Genomic DNA, 21,734 nt, shown 5'->3' with positions numbered 1-21,734 from the left:
TGTGTGTTTTTACTTTGACAAGCAACACGTCACATTACTTTACACTTACTTTCTGTAAGAGATAATGAAGTGAAGTGAAGTGAGTGAAGTGAAGTGAAGTGACATTCAGCCAAGTATGGTGACCCATACTCAGAATTTGTGCTCTGCATTTAACCCATCCGAAATGCACACACACAGAGCAGTGAATACACACACACACACTGTGAACACACACCCGGAGCAGTGGGCAGCCATTTATGCTGCGGCGCCCGGGGAGCAGTTGGGGGTTCGGTGCCTTGCTCAAGGGCACCTAAGTCGTGGTATTGAAGGTGGAGAGAGAACTGTACATGCACTCCCCCCACCCACAATTCCTGCCGGACCGGGACTCGAACTCACAACCTTTCGATTGGGAGTCCGACTCTCTAACCATTAGGCCACGACTTCCCAATGTACCTCCAGCCGCTTGTTATCACAGAATAAACCCGACAGGGTGATCAGGACTTGTGTCCTCCTGAAGAGACTTATTCTGTGATAACATCCGGCTGCATCTGCATTATCACACTTATTATATGCTTTCTTGACACACAAGTGAAGAATTAGACACAATTTAGATTCAGCTAAACACTTCTGCTCCGTTAGCAACAACTTGAACAACAAGACACACTTTGAACAATGTCTCCTCAAGTCTACTATTAACAGGAATCTCCTGCGGTTTGGTTTGAGGGTAAATCCAGTCAGTAACTGAGGCACAAGCTAATAGCAGTTGTGTTTGAATGAAACGAGTGAGAGCGCGGTGCTGTGATACGAGAGAAGTCAAAGAAACGCCCGACTCAAATACCGTATGACTGTGTGTTATTCTGCTGCTAATGACACACACCTAATGAATAACACACCTCCGAATGTCACGACTGACCAATCAGAATCCAGTATTCCAGCGAGCTGTGCAATCATTTCACTTATTTCCTGAGACCAATACAAACATGTTTCAACTAGAGACAAACAGCTTTAACTAGTGACACATTTAACTGAAAGATTTGTGTTTTAAGACTAAATCACATTTGTGTTTGTTCCTTGTCATTTATTATATTTGGTGTACACTTGTTAGTATTTCATTCAGACAAACATATGAACGGAATTGTTCAAATGTATTTAAAACACAAATATAGTTTTAGAAATTTCTATGCAAGATCATGTAAATAACATTTTAAAAAGAAACTATAAATATAATAGTAATTTTAATTTTATTTTACTTATTTTAATTTTTTACTTTTCTGTTCCACCTTACAGTGTAGACGAAGAGGAAGATTAATTTCCAAGAGTCTCTGATAGAGTTAAATTACCAAAAGCTGATGAAAGCTGTATCTCATAAAGTGAAGTGATCTTGAGAGGAGCAGTAAACATCAGCTGAAGATCCACAGAAGAGCTTCACTACTGTGTCTATGAGGAGAAATAAATGTGTGATAAATGTGTAAATGTGATCCATACAGGTGAAGAGACTCAGACTTTACAATCAAATAATGCAGCATGTGTGTTAGAAACATGATATTGAATGATTAATGTTGCTTTAGTATTCAAGCAGATGATCATTGTGTTTAATGTAAAGCTGGAACAGAGGAGGAAGAAGCTCAGATGAGTCTGTCTGGCTCTTTAGTTTAATAATATTTCTATTAAACTCATTCATAATGATTCAGATGTTTAAATGTGATTGTCAAATGCAGCGCTTAAATGTATCAAAAGATATAAAGCAAATCTACAATGTTTGAAACTTCTCATGTTTTCTACACATTGTTGTTATATTTTCATTTATATTTAGTTGTGTGTGTGTGTGTTGTTAATGTACATAAGAGAGGATCCAGGGTGCCTTGTCTCCAAAAATTTGATTGATGAGGGTCATAAAAGCCATCTGTTCTGGACACCTGTTTGTACACCCCCCTCCCCTCCCTGTACACCCTCCAGTGACCTAAATATGAACTTATGAACCAAGGAGGAATTTTGGAGGGGGGAGAAGTTGTGGGAAGCTATGTGCTTTTTTTAAACTTTGAAAAGGACGAAATCATGAAAATGGTGTAAGGGATGATTTTATTAAGGTTTTAAATAAACCGTGTATTTCAAGAAAAAGGTTATAAACACATAGCAGCAATGGAAACAATGTAATGATCGTTTTCGTAGTTGGAAAAGTGTAACAACGTTGTTAAAGTTGTTACAAATGAAATAAAACTAGGTTAGACAATAAAGAAAACTAGGTAATAGTGTTTTAGCATTTGTACCTTACCTCAAACTGAATAAAAGAAACGAATGTAAAGCAGCGATACAAACCAGAAAAGTAGGAGTTTTGTCACGATGTTAGAGAAAAGTTAAAACAAAAGAAAAAAGATGGTAGGCATTACGCGGATCTAAAATAAAATACATCGGACAAGATACTTGTCAAATCTATGCAGTACTTTACCACTAACTACAATTTTAAAAAGCGAGACTGTTAGACAAAAGAAAAAAAAAAAGATCCTCCGGCAGAGTTGTGAAGCGTCCGTAAAACAACCTACCACCACCGCAAACACAGTTAGAATGAGGCTCGGGAATGCTCCGGAAAAAACCACGCCTCCAGCGCTAGAGAGGGCCGGGCAGGAGGCGTGATAGAAGCATCAATTTGGCTGTAACAAGTGTATAAAAAGAGGTTTTTGTTGAAACTAATTTATCCGTACCTAGTTGTAAAATACGAACGGTGTTTTGTGAATTGGAAAAATTGGAGAGCTATTCTGTAACAATGGCCACGACATCATCACCTAAAACTCCTGAGAAGAGTGTTGAGTTAGCTATGGAACAGCTAATGTTGGCCCCGAGGAAGATAAAACATGGGCCGTGTCTGGCCAATTTCCTCCACGAACCTTTGGACAATGTTAAGCGTGAGTTTCATCTATCCGGTAATCGTATTTGCAGTTACGATTTTGACAAGTGCAACCGCGAGGTCAGACTGAGCACCGTGGACAGTAATGAAAGGGTCACGTACGACACAGCCGAGGATCCTGATCTGTTTTTCACAGTAAAAGATTGGTGTTTATTTTACAATTATGTCTGGCGTGATCTAAAAGATGGAGGCGACGATCCTCTATTCATAGGCGAATGGAACGGTATCACTCCAGGAATGCGTTACAGAGTGCTCGGAGATCACATTAACAACTATGCTGATGATTATATATATATATTCTTTGCAGCGACCGTCTCCTGGATTTACCTGAATGAGCATGGCCAATATCTGAAGAGGACCATCTTAAATACTATAAGATAAAATTTTTGTTTCAGTGGAAAGACGTGCCTGCGTTAGAGGAGATATTTGGAAAGATAGACAAAATGTTTAAGTGGTGCGAGACGTTTGACAGAAACAACAACATACAAGTGAAGCTGTTTCACCCTGAATGGTGTGTGGCCAGCCGGAGAGGGGTTCATGTGGCCCCGCCTACCATCTATAATCATTAAATACGCACGTCAGGGGCCTCTGTGGAAATAGACTTCGAGCGACATCACCACCACCAACATGACTCAAGAAAATACCTTGACAGCTCCACAATTTGTATGCGATGACAACGCATCCGCACCGTGGTCAGCGACGGACAATGACGCCTGGCTGAACAAATTCTGTACAGAGCTCGGATACCATAACCTCGCTTTCCTCTCAAAGTACAATCCGCCACCACCTCCCCACGTTGGTCCATCTGGCACAGCAAATTCTGAAAACGTCTCGGACACCGTCGACGGTTGCATTGGGGTGATCGGACATAAGATCATTAAAGCTGTTGTTGCCATAATTCTGGAACATCTGGTTGACAAACAGCTGAAGAAAGATTGTTACGGATGTCAGGTCAATCATCCTTCGCAAACACAACATTCATGTCTCTATGAGGCACCTACATACTATTTTCTGGGATGTTTTGAACAACTCTCGCATAAATTGTGTAAATTTACACAAGAATTCAGGGGGTTGTCGATGGTGTTCTGTGTGACCTCAGAGATGAGATGTACATAGTGGAAGGTCTGGCAGAACTCCGGACGAAACTTGTGGATGAAACTTGCGAGCAGGCCATTTACGATGCTGTTGACAGCTGGAAGAAGAGTACACCTTCTGATTCTGATTAACCGTGGGAACATGGGTAACCTCTGCAGCACAAACTGTCTGGGAAAACTCATATTTAAACAAAGAATTAAGAGTGAAATAACTTTTTTATTGTATAAGATTATAGATGATGAGAGTGAATGTTATGTGGACAATAAACGTTTAATGAAATTAAAAAAACAAATGTTATTTGTGAGGGGAATGTCGGAGGAGTGGTGTGTTATGACAACTCACTGCCTCACAAACACGTATAACCCGCGCATGACTGTTAAAAATATTCTTGAACTTATGCCTGAATGTGAAGAAAGTCTTAAAATAGGTAACATTTTATGTCTTTGTACTTATGTAACCGATGTGTGTGTAATGTTGTTGTCAAGAAATGATCCGATAGACGTATATAAAATTATTGACATGCTAGTTGAGCTTATGATAGCGAAAAATGTTTTAATGTGTGTGAAATTCCTTCAATATCTAGATGATGTATAATTAAATAATGTATGACCAATCAAATTGAACTCGTATGCGTCTTCTGCAACGATTGCTAATAAAAAGCTTTTGACCCTAATAACTCTGTCATTGTTTTGTGTAAACATTAGTGGTGGTAAGATGTCTGAATTAATGAAAAAAGTGTACTACAACCCAGCGCACCCTGGTTCTTTGGGAGGTAAAGAACGATTAAAACGCGGTGTACTACAGGAATACGGGGTAACTCTGAAGGATAAAGAAATATCAGATTGGCTAGCATCTCAGGACACTTATACATTACACAAGACAGCACCTATCAAATACAAACGGAATAGAGTGATAGTGTACGGAAAAGATGTACAGTTTCAAGCAGATCTTGTTGACATGTCTGCTTTTTCGAAAGAAAACGACGGTATCAAATTTTTACTGACATATATAGATGTTTTTAGCAAGTATGCTTGGGTACGTCCGCTGAAGAATAAAACAGGTGTAGAGGTTACGAAAGCATTCGACTCCATACTCAAAAAAGACCATATACCTCAAAAATTACAGACCGATAAAGGTACAGAATTTTTCAACAAACATTTCCAACAACTGATGAAAAAGTATAACATACATCATTTTGCTACAGCAAGTGATGTAAAATCGTCTTGTGTGGAGCGATTTAATCGCACTTTTAAATCGAAAATGGCTCGGTTTTTAACGGCTATCAATTCAAAGCGTTACTACAATATCTTACAAGATCTTATAGAAGGATATAACGCCAGTTATCACAAAAGTATTAAAATGCGACCGTTGGACGTCAATAAAGAAAATGAGACAGATGTGTTCAATAATCTGTATGGAAAGTTATGTAAAGGAACACCTGTCTTCAAGTATAAAATAGGGGATGTAGTTAGAGTTTCAAAAGTTAGAGGTGTATTTTCGAAGGGTTATGAACAGAATTACACCGAGGAATATTTCACTATAGCCGCTCGTATACCACGAAACCCTCCAGTGTACAGACTACAAGATTATGACGGTGATGTTATCGACGGTTGCTTTTATGAAAAATAATTACAAAAAATCATTGTGAACCAAGACAAATCGTTTAAAATAGAAAAGATTTTAGATCGAAAAAAAAGCGGCCGCCAAGTGCTTTGTCTCAAGTGGCTGGGCTGGCCTACTAAGTTTTCCTCATGGTTACCAGAAAAGGAGATCGTGGACATACAGAATCCATTAAAGTAACAACCGGAGGTGTCATAAGTAGCATTTGTGAAAAACTACACCATGAGTGAGGGCGGCTTTTATATCACGCTACCTTGTAATGCATCTATGGATGTTTACCCTGACAATCGTATCTCAAATTACAAAACGAGACTAGCAAGAAGTATGAACCTCAAAGGTCAATGGGAAGTCGGTTTAATCGAGTTTTATTATCCTATTTCCTGGTATACGTTTAATGAGGATGATGCCGCCTTTATTATTAACACCGACCCTAATATACTGGGATATGATGAGACGCATTACGAAGAGGACAGCGATGTGATTATCTACATTAAAGAAAAAAATCGACAAAATGTATCTAAAGTGTGCAATACGTTAAAACCGGGTTATTATGAAGATGTACTATTTCTGGTTAGAGAAATCAACGCCAACCTTCCCCCGAAAGTCTCACTTGGTTACAATCACATCAAAAACAGGATATTTCTAAAAGCACCGACAAACACATCTTTGATATTTTATGGGAAGTTGGCTATTATTCTAGGATTAAAGTCTGGTGTGTCTCTAGGAACTGCAAAACAGCACACCAAAAATAGTTCTGACGGCGCACCTGTCGTCACATATGCACCGCATCAAGCTGACATAAGAGGTGCATTTTATAGCATGTACATATACAGTGATATGATCGAATATCAAGCAGTAGGTGATTCGTACGTACCGCTACTGAGAACTGTACATATAGACGGTACATCTAATGACAGCGTCAGTGTTAGATTCGACAAGCCGCATTACGTACCTGTGAATAAATCTAATATTACAGATATCTGCATTGAGGTTAAAGACGATCAGAACAAACACGTGCGTTTCACGTATGGTAAAGTTGTGGCTAAACTTCACTTCAGACCGGTGAAATAAGTTTTAGTTTTAGCAAACTATTACGCAACTATGGATCCCGAGCGATATGTTACATACTACCGGAACCAGGCGGGTAACGGGTTACCAGGTTACGCGGGTGGTTTTAGGACGGCACTACCGCTGTTGAAAAGAGGTTTTAGTATAGTAAAACCACATCTAAAAACTGCTGCTAGAAATATAGCTAGCGATGTTGTGACCAGCGCACTATCAAGATCGTATAACGACAATAATAATAATAATGGACAAAATGGCAACGGGTTAATGGTGATGTCACGAGGTTCTTTTAAACCACCGGGAGAGCGTCTACATAGGGGGAGTGGCCGTGTGAAGAAAGCTAAACGTCGCAGTAACAAGCGCGCGGCCCCAAAATGTAACCGGCGTCCCCGCACTAAACGTGTAAAGAAAACCGTCCGTACCAAAAGATTTCTGAACACTATTTTCTAAACATGGCTCTATTCCATCGCATGTCCGAGGAGTGTATTAAATCAGAGTTAGATTTATTCACGATCCCCATGACACAGACGTCCATTGAAAAAAATACTTACGTCGAAATACCGCCTCTATCCGCAATAACCGATTCATCACCATTAGAATTTTTTATCGCTGGCACGGGAGAGGATTATTTGGATCTTAATAACACTCTTTTATATACTAGACTCAAAATAACCGGACCCGACGGTTCTAATATACCAGACGGATCGCCTGTTGGTTTAATAAACTATCCGGGAGCATGTATATTCTCACAGGTGGATGTCTCTCTGGGGGGTCGTCTGATAACCCAGAGTTCCAGTACCTACCCCTACAGATGTTTGATTGAAGCTCTGATTAATTTTGGAAAAGATACACTCGAAAGTTTCTTTTCAGCCGGTTTGTTCTACAAAGATACACCGGGTCACATGGATGCTACTGACCCTGCTGGAGAAAATACGGGGTTAATGAAGAGAGCTGCATTTACCAATGCTAGTAATGTGATAGAATTACTAGCCCCCATTCACAGCAACATTTTCTTTCAAGAAAAATTAATGTTGAATGGTGTAGATATAAAAATAAGGATGACAAGAGCTAAAGATGAGTTCTGCCTAATGCGAGATGACGCTGTTGGTTATAAACTCAATATTGTGTCAGCATCTCTTTTTGTCAAAAAAGTTACTGTTTCACCAGGAGTCCGGTTGGGGCATGCTCAGGCGCTTCTAAGCACTACTGCTAAATACCCCATAGACCGTGTGTGTGTGAAGAATTTTTCTATCCCAGCTGGTTCTCGCGTATCTAATCAAGAAAATCTTTTTCTCGGTACACTACCAAAATCAATAATTTTAGCAATGACCGAAAATTCAGCCTTTTCAGGAGCGTATGATAAAAACCCCTTTGCTTTTAAACATTTTAACCTGGAGTTTTTGGCTTTATATCAAGACGGCGTCCAAATTCCATCCAAACCGTTTCAACTGGAATATGAAAGCGGATCAGCCGTTAGGGACTTTTATCAACTCGTGACGGCTACCGGAAGACATCTTAAAAATCAACCTCTTGTAATAGATCGTCAGGATTTTCTAAACGGCTACACGCTCTATGCCTTTAATTTGTCCCCTGATGAAGATTGTTCGAATCATGTTTCACTAATTAAATCGGGAAATATTAGACTAGAAGCACGATTCAGACAACCTCTCAGACAATCCATAACCATTATCGTATATGCGATTTTTGATTCAATTGTTGAAATATCCAATCGAAGACAGGTGTTAGTGGATTATTACTGAGGAGGAGGGAAAATGAATACGGTTCAACTAACGTCTGTTATGGATAAAATTACAATACAAGTTTTTTAGGAGTGCTTCCCAGCGATTATCTACCCAAAGTGACCGTAAAGAATACCCCGTCTATGCTTATTTTTAACTCGGACCCCTCCACAAAACCGGGGTTGCATTGGTTAGCAATTTACATAACCAAGGATGGCGTGAGCTGCTTTTTTGATACCTTTGGAGGATCTCCAAAAGACCCTCGTTTTCCAAAGACCGTACAAACCTTTTTAAAAAACAATTCTATCTGTGTACAATACTCTAACAAACAGGTTCAAGACTTCACATCAGACACTTGCGGACAACATTGTGTGTTTTTTCTGTATCACATGTCAAAGGGTTATGATTATGAAAATGTTGTTAAAATTTATCATGATGATCTGATTAAAAATGATAACATGGTTGCACGATTTGTAAAGTGACTGAAACCTTCTCTCTGTGATACATTTAATTGTATTAAGTGTGTACAAAATTGTAAAAGGTGTCTGTAGTACGCCTAGAACTGTGGTATTATTTTATGTTTAATAATAAATAAAATGCTATGTAATCTTGAATGTATTAACAATATGGTTGTACTGTATAAATAAAGACAATGTATAGACAGATCTCTTTTTCCATCTTTTTTATTAACATCAAAAACGTAATACATAACACAACACAATTATTTCAAAAACATATTTACACAAAAACATATTTACACAAAAAAAAAAAATTAAAAAGATAACCAGGCAGTAGTATCGAGTGAGGGTGAATTAAACAACTGTCCATCAGTGGCCGTAGATCGTGGTATAGTCTTTGCCGCATGCTTTTTACGAATCCCTTTTTTCATGGGGTTAGGCCATTTCCTTTTAAGGGTTTCAACCATACGTTTAACCTGCGGATTCGTGATAGTGGAAAATGGTATATTTAAAGTTGCAAAAGCATCCAGAAATTCATCCCAACCACGCGGTCTGTATTCATCACAGAGTGTGTGAGGCACCGTTATACTTTTAACCAAATCCAACATGTGTGAACCTACGATTACATTCCCTTTAAATACAAACTCGCCAGAAGTTGTCCATGAAGACACTTGTTTGGCATTAGACATTTTATTCAGAATGAGTTTGATGTTTTTTAAACTTCTTTGCTGCACATTGTTTAAGATTTCATTGACAATCTGATCCTCGCTTTCATCGTGCGACGGTGCAGCAGCAGGTGCACTAACAGGGGCAGTGGCAGGTGCAGTAGCAGGTGTATTAGCAGGTGTATTAGCAGGTTCATCGGCGTGAATAGCGTCCGTTTTCGGTAGTGAAAGAGTTAAAGTACTACTCTCCAAATCACCTTGTTTTACTATAGTTAAAAACCTCTGTAAGACGCTGGAATAAAGTTTAGCCTTCCCATGCGAATCTAAATCACTTCTCTGCAATACGTTTCTTATAGCTGTATCTAAATCGTTCTCCACAGTTGAATTGTTGAATTGTCTCACGAACACCGGCAGTTCTTAATTTATTCATCTGATTCTGAGGGATTAGGTAAAGTTTTTCGGCATATTCCATTCCTAATGCTGTCTGGAGGTTATTAAACTAGTGATAAATGGTATTGCCACACTTAACAGAGGTACAAGAAAACCGCTGATTAATCAACCGCTTTTTTCTTTGGATATTAACCTTTTTACTAGCGGCGTATTTGATCTGTTTTTTTCTTTTTTAACCTCCGGAACTGGTTGGTGTTTAGAGGTATGTTACCGTGAAGTACATTCAGAGCTATCTCACACAGGGATAGAATCAGCTGATCTGACGCTGACTGTAAAATAACACGGCGTTGTCTCGGTGAAGCCTTATATAATAGTTTTAAAAGAGGTAGGTTTTTACGGAGCCTATCACTCATTTTCAACAACAGTATTTACCGTAGTCTTTTCTGTACATACACCACCTGTTGATCTGAAAACAATTCTGATCTGAGACGAAAACGCTCTGGGGTTTTAGCTTTAAAGTCAATCAAAAGGAATCCGTAAGGTTGATTGGTAGCATCCTTATAACACTCCATAAAGAACTTTGTATTTCCTGGGTAAATCTGACGTCCTAAAGTCATTATTTGCATCGAGTCTCTCGGACTCTTGTACAAAATAAGATAGTGAGTATTGAGAGCGATAGTCCTACTGGTTTTACCGTGAAAAAACAGATTCTGGGTTATCAGTATGATAGAAAATGGTATATGATGAACATATTGTGTGAAAGCTCGCGAGAGTTCATCGTTTGAAAATGCCTCAGACATTAGGTCATCACAGATAATCAACACATTGACATTAGGCTTTATTAAAGTTTCATCGGTTAAAGAGTTTGGAATACCTTCAATAAATTTTATATCATACAATGACAACAGTTCATCATACAAAGGTTGCCAACAACTGTATAAAAATACAATACTGTCAATTTTTACATTGATCAAATTGAGTGCATTACACAATAAATTCTTTACAAAAACAGTCTTTCTGCTCCCGGATGGCCCAGAGACTATGGCTGAGAAAGGATATTGGAAACGAAAGTCAAAATCCTCTTCAACATACACATTCTGTATGCTAGAAATACCATTAGTACCCATAAGGAAGTGTGGTGTAATCAGGAAGTAGCACGCGTTTGTCATATACAACTTTGAATCTTTTCAAGACTGCTCTATTATGCAGAGTGAACTTCTTTTTATTCCGCACAATGGTCTCTGTGTGCGTGAGCAGGTGGCTAGTGTCACGTGATGTTACATATCCCTGTATCAGGCATATCATGCTTTCTAGAGTTACAATTTTCGCATTAGCAGAATGCAGCGTGATCCCTTTAGCTTTAAGAGTTACTTGATTTTTTGTGGTTTTAAACGCGTATGTTTTCGGTCCCATTGACGCAAAAGTACTTATGAAATCTCCATCATCAAGCTCATCCGTCAATTCACCAAAATATGCACCTGTTTTAGGTACCCAATCTCCATCTTTCGATACAAAGATAACGCTGTCTGTATCTACGTAAAAAACACGGGGTCCTAACTGATCCATGAGATCATATAACTCCAAACGCCCGTAAGCCGTGGTAAACGCTGCGATGAACACATTAACATCACTCGCGGGGGCGGGGTCTTCATCGGCATAGCACCATTGAACTAAAGCCACAGTGTCCGACACGAATGAGAAGTGTTTATGTCCTGAAGAAGATGTGCTGTCCTGATCTAGAAACGCTGTTTATCAACTGCAAGCCGTTCTATTCGCCGCGGGAGTTTCACTCGTTCATTCTGGTTAGTGTTTACATTCCACCTCAAGCGCATGTGAGCTCAGCTTTACAGAAACTCGCTGATCAGATCACAGACACAGAACAACAACACCCGGACTCTGTTTTAATCATTCTTGGGGACTTTAATAGAGCCAATCTCTCCCGTGAACTGCCAAAATACAGACAGCATGTTACCTGTCCCACCAGAAACAGTAATATACTGGATCACTGTTACACCACAATAAAGGATGCATATCACTCTGTTCCACGAGCAGCTTTGGGACGTTCTGATCACTGTCTGGTTCATCTTATACCGACCTACAAGCAGAAACTTAAATCTGCTAAACCTGTAGTAAAAGACTGTGAAGAGATGGACCAGCGAAACAGAGCAGGATTTACAATCTTGTTTTGACATCACAGACTGGAGCGTTTTTGAAGCTGCTACCACCGATCTGGACGAACTCACAGAGACTGTAACATCCTATATTAGTTTCTGTGAGGATATATGCATTCCTACCAGGACTTATTTAACATTCAACAATGATAAGCCATGGTTTACAGTAAAACTCAGACACCTTCGTCAGGCCAAAGAGGATGCCTACAGAAATGGGGACAGGGTCTTGTACAATCAGGCCAGGAACACACTGAACAAAGAGATTAGAGCGGCTAAAAAGACCTACGCTAAAAAGTTGGAAGACCAGTTTACTTCCAACGACTCTACTTCAGTTTGGAGAGGACTGAGAGCCATCACAAACTACAAGACACCATCCCCTTGCACTGAGGCTAATCAACGACTTGCTAATGACCTGAATGAGTTTTATTGTAGATTTGAAACCCCCAACACCCACTCTGACCATCTCCCTACACAACCATTAACACCTCCTGCAATCCCCCTCTCCATACCTCCTGCTCTTCAAATCTGTGAAGATGATGTGCGCCAGGTCTTCAAGAAAAACAAAAGAAGAAAAGCACCAGGCCCAGATGGCGTTACACCAGCGTGTCTGAAAATCTGTGCTGACCAGCTGGCCCCCATCTTTTCACAGATCTTCAACAGATCTCTGGAGTTGTGTGAAGTGCCTTCCTGCTTCAAACGCTCCACCATAATCCCCATTCCAAAGAAACCCAAGATAACAGGACTTAACGACTACAGACCTGTGGCTCTAACGTCTGTCGTCATGAAGTCGTTTGAAAAACTGGTTCTGGCTTATCTGAAGGACATCACTGGACCCTTACTGGACCCCCTGCAGTTTGCGTACCGAGCAAACAGGTCCGTGGATGATGCAATCAACATGGCATTGCACTTCATCCTGCAACATCTGGACAAAACAGGGACTTATGTGAGGATCCTGTTTGTGGACTTTAGTTCGGCTTTCAACACCATCATCCCAACAACCCTCCAGACCAAACTGACCCAGCTCTCTGTTCCTAGCTCTATCTGTCAGTGGATCACCAGCTTTCTGACAGATAGGCAACAGTTAGTGAGACTGGGGAAATTCATGTCAAACAGCTGCTCCACCAACACTGGTGCCCCTCAGGGATGTGTTCTCTCCCCTCTGCTCTTCTCCCTGTACACCAACGACTGCACCTCTAAAGACCCCTCTGTCAAGCTCCTGAAGTTTGCAGACGACACTACAGTCATCGGCCTCATCCAGGACTGTGACGAGTCTGCTTACAGACAGGAGGTTGAGCAGCTGGCTGTCTGGTGCAGTCTTAACAACCTGGAGCTGAACACGCTCAAAACAGTGGAGATGACTGTGGACTTTAGGAGAAACCCCCCTGCACTTTCCCCACTCACCATCATGAACAGCACTGTGGCTGCAGTGGAGTCATTCAGATTCCTGGGAACCACCATCTCTCAGGACCTGAAGTGGGACAATCACATTGGCTCCATTGTGAAAAAAGCCCAACAAAGGTTGTACTTCCTTCGCCAGCTGAGGAAGTTTAACCTGCCTCAAGAGCTGCTGAAACAGTTCTACTCAGCCGTCATTGAGTCAGTCCTGTGTACTTCAATTACTGTCTGGTTTGGTTCAGCTACAAAATCAGATATCAGAAGACTACAGAGAACTGTTCGGACTGCTGAAAGGATTATTGGTGCTACCCTGCCCACCCTCCAAGAACTGTACACATCCAGAGTGAGGAAAAGGACTCAGAAAATCACTCTGGATCCCTCACATCCAAGTCACCCCATCTTTGAACTTTTGCCATCTGGCCGGCGCCTCAGAGCCGCAAATACAAGAACAGCAAGGCACAAGAATAGTTTCTTCCCCCAGGCAATCTACCTCATGAACAGTTAAATGTTTCCCACTTAAACTTATACAAAAATGTGCAATATCCTTATATTTATTTGTTACCCCTCCATCCTAGAACATTCCTGCATCTCACTCAATCCTATTCCATTATCATTTATAGCACAATTGTCTATACACTTATTTATTTGCCAATTTGTAATTCTCCTGTAATTTTTTTTTTTTTTTGTCTGTGTGTTGTTGTCTCTGTTTACTGGAAGCTTATGTCACTAAAACAAATTCCTTGTATGTGCAAGCATACTTGGCAATAAAGCTCTTTCTGATTCTGATTCTGATTAATGACCCGTCCGTTTCCAAAGATATAGCGGGCGAAATCTTCAGGGTCTGTTAAAAGCTCAGCTGTAGCTTGATTACACCTAAGTCCAAATCTTCCCCAAAGCGAATTCAATAAATATTTATTTATAGATCTACGTGCGGGGTTGAGTGCTATTTTGTCAAGGTCGAGCTGAACTCCCTCCTTCTCAAAATAATCTCTGACGTAAGACTCCTTTTCAGCATCTGTCACTACGTGTGATGGAAAACCTGAAGCCCTCTTGTTTGAATTTGAGAAACGTCTTAACATAACCGCTGAATAAAGTGTCTGATGTCTGCGGAAAATGCCAGACTTCCTCAATTCTGACTACCGAATAACCTTTATCAATAGCTCTGGAGAGCTCGACAGAGGTCCAAACTCCTGAAATGACCCTTTCGTCATCACTGTGCTGACACTGACCCTGATACTGTGCCTCAGCACAGGTGCGACACAGCGCAAATAGTAGTTTCCCCTGAGAGGATTTGACAGGCAATATTGGATGCAGTAGTTTACGTGGGGGCAGTACACTGCATTTAATGAGACCGAAATAAGATTTGACCGGTTCAAAATCTTTTAAAATGATCTCAGGATGCCCAATAGGGTAGGTTTTACACGACTGTACATACGGATATAGAGATGTGAAATCCAGATATGACACGTGCTCGCCCTCACCGGTCTCGTGGTACAAGCGGAGTGCATTCGTGCGACCTCCGTAGAGTGCTTCTCTAGGATTCAGTCTCGCTGGTGCATTATAATTACTCATAAATGCAACGACACTGGGATCGTTTTGTTTAGCAGACTCCCACTGACATTCCCAAATCTTGTGCACTTTGAGATTATAGGTATCACGAAAAACTTTCAGCTTATTGTCAGATTGTCTTCTGAGCAGGCCAAAAGGTGTTTTTGACACCGGATTCAAATCGTTAGGATTAAAACGACAACAATGTCCGTGCCAGAAACATCCCAGAAACTTCAAAGCTATTTTATCGCCATTATCAGGCTCATAATAGCCGTCCACATGATATGGTCCAAATTTGACTTCGCCATAATTTAAAGCGTGATGAACATCGACATTTCTGTGTGCTTTAATTTATTCCAACCATTGTATGGAAGGATTTGAATAAGATTTGTACTGATTGATGTAGGCATTTTTGTGCGTTAAGGCAATTGTGTCTTTGGTTAAAAAAAGCATTTTGAACACTTTCATAGCACATCCGGCTAATGTTATACATCCGAAAGGATCCACGTTTGTACATTCTATAAACTCTTTTCGGTATTTCATACATCCTTCACGTAGCAATACAACGTCATTCTTGCAGTACAAGGCTAATTGCTTTTTGAAGTCAAACACCTCTCCTGCTATCCCCTCGTACCACGAATCAAATTTCACACGTTCAGCGTCAGACATTGTCTGGTATCCATAATAATCTTTTGACGGATACGGACCGATATAGTTTGCATTCTGCAAGCGATTAAAATGATGTGGAAAGAACCCTTTTTCGCTGGTGTTTAGGTTTAAAGCAGAGGTCATTTTTGACAATTTCATGGGCAAGAAGCTATAGCTGTCGATGTATCTCTGTTTAAAGGCTTGGTCGTACATGTAAACAAGTCTGCAACCTTGGAGTATGATTTTTGGAGTTAGTCCCTGACTAGTAAAATACTCGAGCAGTATAAAAGAGTCGAAACCCGAAGAATTGTGTGCGATAAATGTGTAACCCTCAAATTTCGGTCGTCTGAAATGCTTGATCATGCGATCTACAAAATCTAACCCTTCCGCCGAAAATTCATCCCCAGCTTGCGTTGATGCACAAACATAATTTGCCTTATGCCGCCCGTCTTCATGCATCGTCTCAAAGTCAAAATAAATATAGTCTTGGCTATGTTCTCTAGGCTTGGTTGGTTGAATATAGCAACAGTGCTGGTCTTCACCCATGAGAACTTCGGCGCAATGCGCACATCTGGATGGCGCACATTTGTGCGTTAATAGCTTATCACCGGCCCATTTTGTTCTGTACTGTCTGTAACATTTATCACAGTATTTTATGCTATCACACTGAGACTTTGAACCATCACTTTGTGCTTGTTTATGCATTTCATAACAGAAATCAGATCTACAGTATCTCAAACAATCATCGCACTGGAACGGCTTCTTGGGATGCGTGTAGCAAGACATGTTCGTGCACACGTTACATGTAAATTTGCAATAATGTACACCACGATCCCTAAACCCTTGATAGCAGAACTCACAAACATACGAGTAACCTAAGAAACCTTTCAGATTTTTTATCCCATAAAATGATCTTCATGCAGGTACAAATGCAACGTCTTGTGATGCGGCTCATCCGTATTTTTATACACTTCCAATTTACCTGAATCAGATCTGTGAAAGATAACTATTTTCAGGTCTAGAAAGGCTTCAAATTTAGAAACATCATGCAACGCAATTTTATCTTGTGGATCGTAACCCAGATCGGTATGTATATTTCTGGCTAATGTCAACAATTCTGCGTCGGTACACTGTGGATTTAGAAAGTGAGCTATGCACATGCTAAAACACATTTATTGTCTGTGAAATTTTTGGGGGCAAACAAATGCATTCTATTTTTCTGTATGACCTGATTATGTGCCAGGTCTGCCAACTTCCTACGACCCCCACCTTGTTTGTTTCGCGCTACAGAGACACATAACTCTAAAGCGGTGTCAAAACCCACATCCGTATTGCTTTTGAACTGTTCGTTCGATTTGGTCTACAAATACATTAACGTCGTGATTGTTATCAGGCGTTAGAATGGCATTAATATCTGACTTGCACCTTGCAGAGAGATGTTAAAAAAACCCCCCTCACCAGCTAATAATCTGGAAAGCGTAACAATTTCGTTCAAAATATCATGTAAAAATATATTATAAGCGGCAAAATCATCTGTTGCTATTTCACAAAAATTTAAAGTTCTGCGAATTTCTAATCCATTAAATCGAGGTCTTGGGACAATCGTAAAATCACCCACACTACCTCCTTCTCTCACCAGTCTGTCTATGTAAGACCGACTGAGACCCATATCTGGAGCTGTCGGATCATATCCTGAGGGACCGTTATTAGAAGGACCTGCACCGACCTGATCATCGCTGTCTATAGCGGCACCCAACCATTCGTGTTGTTCGTCTATAATCTCGTGTAATCTATCTATCATGTTAAGATGATTATGCGGTAACATCTGTAAATGATTGTTAATAATTTCATGTAACTGTTGTGTATTGTTTTGAAAATCTTATCTGGGTCTTAATGGTCTCTGATCATCTTCTGAAGTGTGGGTATGTAAATCATCGTGACATCTTTTACTACTCATTTTGAATTATTATTTTTTATTTATTTTAAATCGAAAAACACACCTTTTTTAAATTTAAAGACAAGCGTGCACACTCCTGAAAACACCGACACCGATTCACAATGCGATATAATCAGATGAAAAACAGAAACATACAGCAGGTATAAATTCAAAACACCTTTTCCCTGTAAGTAAAACAACACCTAATATGGAGACAATAACATGCAATAGCTAAGGTATAAATCAATGCCAACAAACAATATTAATAAATGAAAGAAATAATGATAATTCACTACCAAGAACAAAACAATACTACATGTAAGAAATAACAAACAATAATGCAAGAAATATTTGGTGGTAATAACGAATCGAAGCCAAAAAATAAAAAATAAAATAATAATAATAAAAAACAACAATATAATACATATCAAGGGTGATCACGCCGGTACAAATCTGATAACATTCTTTGCATTAGATTTAAACGTTCCGTGATCAGAGTAAGAGCATTAACAGATAGATTTTGTTCCACTTGTACCTGATGGATTTCTCCCGGTACCCCGCTCATACGCTGTTGAAACTGTTGAAATTCTCCATATAGCAGTTCGTGGCAACTTCTCCAAAATTCAGCCGCGTGACGCAATGATTCGTTGAGCTGTTGTTGACACTCTATGATATTCCTTAAAATTGCCACCACATCACTTTGTGCATTACCAACGATCTCTTCTGCACCCCGATAGGACAATGCTTGACCGCTCAAATCGAAAAGTGTCTCAAACCGTCGATTAACACGGCGAAGCATATCATAATCAAGCTTTCTATTTAAATCACGTTCACGGAACAGCTCTTGAGGATTTTCGTGAGGTAAGTCTTCCGTCTCCTCCTCGCTTGCCGATTCGTTAAAAGACGCCCGATCCCATGCGCTCACCATCGAATCGGTCCAGGCTGTTAGTCCACCTTCGTCATATCCTTGCTCTGTAAATGTTGATAAAACTTGTATTATTATTTTGTTGAATAAAACGCAAAACATAAAACGTAATAACAAGTTTTTCTGCCTTAATACATACCGTTATTCTCCGAAGTCCTTAAATGACTGGTGGTTGGAATATCGTCCGTTTCCCGCTCCGGTAGCCTCAAACGTTTTACCCCCTGACCCTCCGAGTGGCGAGGTCTACACTTAACGCTAACTTCAGTGCGAACGCTTGAGAAATCTGGGGGATTGTGAGAAGCTCCTTCGTAAGCCAGAGCGTCGGCGGGGGCGGGATTCGTGACGTGTCCTAGATCACGCGGTGATTCGGTACTAATCACAACCTCTTGTGCAACATTTTCTGGCGGAATTATCACAACCTCTTGTGCAACATTTTCTGGCGGAATTATCACAGCTTAATTGTCGCCAACAGCTTGCTCGTCTGTCAAAAAAAATAAACAAAAAAAAACATATCTCATTATTATTATTTATCTGGTATGCTAATCATGTTATGTGAACATTAATTTTTAACTTATTGAGAAAAAGGCTTACCATTATTAACAGCTCCGGGTTCATCACAGGCAAACAACACGGCCTCATCAACTGTAAGAATGATAGCAAAAGTTATTGATGTGATTATTAGACATTGAGTTAATAAAATAAAATTGGAAAATACTCACATAACTCTTCAAGGATCTGTTCCAAACCTTCATCGAAAGCCTGATTCTCAAAACCTAGAGATCATCCACGAGACATTAAACAAATATTCACTTTAAAATATATTTAAATCATTTATATATATATATATATATATATTTATATATATATATATATATATATATATATATATATATATATATAAAACTCACCCTGGTAGTTGTCTGCCATTGTTTTCGTTTATTGTTGGTTTTGTAACGTAGCACGGCTTGAAGATAATTTGCAGGTAATGAGCATGACACAACTTTTAGTTTTTAAAGGTTGGATAACCCTGTGGGCGTCTCTTGAGAACACCTCTAAAATATAATAAACTTCAGTAGAGCAGACCCTAATAACATAAATATTTAATAGGCTACCCATACACGTTGATTTATGTATATTATTTTTACAACACCGTCTGGCCTTTATCTTATATCCTGCTGCGTAAAGACGGTCTTTCATCTCGATGGAGTAGATACGGCATTAACTTCGATTGTTTGAAATGCATTGGTTTTTTTAACAATTCCAAAATCAATGCGATGATATCTCCCCACAAAGTATTGTGTATCGTTTGCGTTTAAAAGTTATTCCGTCTCACATTGGAAATCAAAGATCTTAATAAGTCAAAAGTCAATAAGTCAAAAGTCAATAAGTCAAAGTCTTAATAAGTTAAAAACCTCATAAGTGTGTGTGTGTGTGTGCGTGTGTATGTGTATGTGTATTGAGGCTTGAAAAAAGCAAGGTAGACTGCGCTTGTCTGTATGACCTGTGTGCATTAATGTTTGTATGACCTGTGTGCATTAATGTTTGCATCGGTGTTTAAAAATCACCTTGTGAATAAAAATAATAAATGTAATTAAAATAAAAACTAACGATATATAATATATATATATATATATATATATATATATATATATATATATATATATATATATATATATATATATATATATAAAACACCCTCTGTCTTGTTAATCCTAACATTGGGATGTATGACTGGATGGTTTTGGCGGTTAAATGACAACACCAGACGCCGGACACAGTCACGTTTCGATGCACAACTTGAGACGATATATTTCTTTCCTGTTATATTGGTAAATGGGGTACTTTTAACTACATATGTCTGGTTTATTTACTAGATAACACGACATAAGCGCGGGAGAAGGAAAGTATGTGTGTGTGTGTGTGTGTGTGTGTGGGTGTGGGTGTGTATTGAGACTTGAAAAAAGCAAGGTAGACTACGCTTGTTTGTTTGTGTATGTGTACCTGTTTGAGTGTATATTTGTATTTGTTTGGTTACATGTTCATGTTTTCTGTATGTTTAAATTTGTATCTGTGTGTGTGTGTGTGTGTGTTTATGATTGTATGCTTGTGTTTGTGTACTTCTTTGCATTCTCAGTACGTCTATGTTGAGGTTGAAAGATCTAGGGGTTAATAAAATTATAAATGTAACTAAAATAAAACTAAATTAATTCGAATTAAACTACATTTTTCTATGGTCTGACTTGTTAAAAGATTTCACATCCTTTTGACCAGTAGATGAACTTTCAACTAAACTTACTATACAGGTCTAACCCATAAAGTTGAAATTGTAACCCTTTGATCACGGAATACACAACACCAGAACCCCGGAAAACTAATTAGATTACAGTTGAGTTGCAAACCCCCGTTTCTACGCACTACTTGAGATAAAATCTTTACCCTTTTCTGTAATGTTGTAAAAGTTTCTTTGGCAAGAAAAGCCCATCTTGACATATCACATTCATTCCTGTTTAATATTTCAAGTTTATTTGTATAGCGCTTTTTACAATACAAATCGTTACAAAGCAACTTTACAGAAAATTATGTTTCTACAATATTTAGTAGTAGCTAGTAGTTTGTGCACGTTTGACAGGATTTTAGAAAAAAAAAAAAAATAATAATAATAATACAAGACGTAGTCAGCTAGATGATGAACTATCAATATTATTAATTAATAGTAATTATATGATGCAGTCACACATGTAGCAATAATTGTTAGTTCTGTTGTTGATTCAAGGTTAGGATCATCTGGGGTCCTCTGAGGGTCAGCATCATCTCTTCTCAGGTGTTCTGGATCAAGACTGGAGCTTGTGTAAATCCTAGTTACCACGGGATGTAAATCCCATGGCAAAACATAGAAACAAAATAGAGACATCATTAGCATAGCTGCTGATCCAACAAAGTAAAATTAGTTTAACCCAAGCTAAAGAATAAAAATGCAGATGCAACTACACTCACAATTTAAGAGATACATTATTCGAATGCTTGGCGAAAGAGATGCGTTTTTAATCTAGATTTAAACAGAGAGAGTGTGTCTGAACCCCGAACATTATCAGGAAGGCTATTCCAGAGTTTGGGAGCCAAATGTGAAAAAGCTCTACCTCCTTTAGTGGACTTTGCTATCCTAGGAACTACCAAAAGTCCAGCGTTTTGTGACCTTAG

At 39.2% G+C, this 21,734-nt stretch overlaps 1 protein-coding gene and 1 pseudogene across 1 annotated transcript in view; both read left to right on the top strand.

The window, feature by feature from the left end:
- LOC132159285 (NACHT, LRR and PYD domains-containing protein 12-like) overlaps positions 1–4,107 on the top strand; it is a 29,663-nt pseudogene extending 25,556 nt beyond the window's left edge.
- Positions 1–21,734, top strand: part of LOC132159380 (NACHT, LRR and PYD domains-containing protein 3-like) — a gene marked incomplete at its 3' end in the record, with an annotated part of 219,906 nt that overhangs the window by 90,297 nt on the left and 107,875 nt on the right. The gene's annotated exons all lie outside the window — the stretch shown is intronic.

This window comes from Carassius carassius, chromosome 16 (genome assembly GCF_963082965.1).
Source record: "Carassius carassius chromosome 16, fCarCar2.1, whole genome shotgun sequence".
NCBI classification, from domain to species: Eukaryota; Metazoa; Chordata; class Actinopteri; order Cypriniformes; family Cyprinidae; genus Carassius; species Carassius carassius.
The sequence above is the reverse complement of the archived record's forward strand: the minus strand, read 5'-3'. Positions and strand labels throughout refer to the sequence as shown.